Here is a 719-nt window from a genome sequence, read left to right as displayed (position 1 = left end):
TGGTGGTAAGTCTGGAGATGTTCCCTTCCTTTAGCCGTAGTGAAGTCCAAGTCTGGGTGGGTTTCTCTGTGGGGCCAGAAACCTGTTTCTTGGCCTCTGTCTGTGGTGAAGAAAACCTGCAAGAGCTTTGGGCAGGTGACTGTACGGAGTACCTAAGGCAAAGAGTGGTTATTGCTTCTCAGTGGGCTGAATGTGGCAGGATAGTGTCAGTGGAGACCCTCTCTTTACAACTCCGATACCACATATGCTCAGGCAAGGAGTGAGCACTTCTCCTGGCAAGAAGGGTAGCCATTTACTGAGCAAAGTGAATGACCAGGAGTCTGTTCCAAGCTCTGGTGAGAGATACATCTGTCCACTTGGCGCCTCTCTTGCCTAGTCTGTCCAGCTAAGGAGCCCTGCTCTCTGAAAACTCACCTCCCCACTCAGGGAGAGCTCACTCAGGGCTGCAGGAGGCCCCGGCCTTAGACTTTTTAAAGGGGCCCTGGATGCCTGTGTGTCTACACTAGGGAGAGGGGGAGGAGGATGTTGAGAAAAAAGGAAGTCACCAAGTTGTTGCTGGAAATTGAACTCAGGACCTCTGGAAGAACAGTCAGTATTCTTAATCACTGCTCCATCTCTCCAGCCTACTTCTTGTTCCCAGCTCAGGTGCCCCTCCCAACCCTAAAACTGACAGACGCCACTGGGAAGGGTGGCAGGGCTGGAGTTGGCTCCTGGGCTGG

General features: G+C 52.9%; 1 pseudogene; it reads right to left on the bottom strand.

Moving 5' to 3' along the window:
• Nucleotides 1–267: 267 nt before the first annotated feature.
• LOC147006029 (Nuclear RNase P) lies at nt 268–455 on the bottom strand (annotated as a pseudogene).
• Nucleotides 456–719: the final 264 nt, after the last annotated feature.

Source organism: Mus caroli, unplaced genomic scaffold (assembly GCF_978045245.1).
Source record: "Mus caroli unplaced genomic scaffold, Mus_caroli_1 scaffold_1, whole genome shotgun sequence".
NCBI classification, from domain to species: Eukaryota; Metazoa; Chordata; class Mammalia; order Rodentia; family Muridae; genus Mus; species Mus caroli.
Note: the sequence above shows the minus strand (reverse complement) of the source record. Positions and strands in the feature narration are given on the sequence as shown.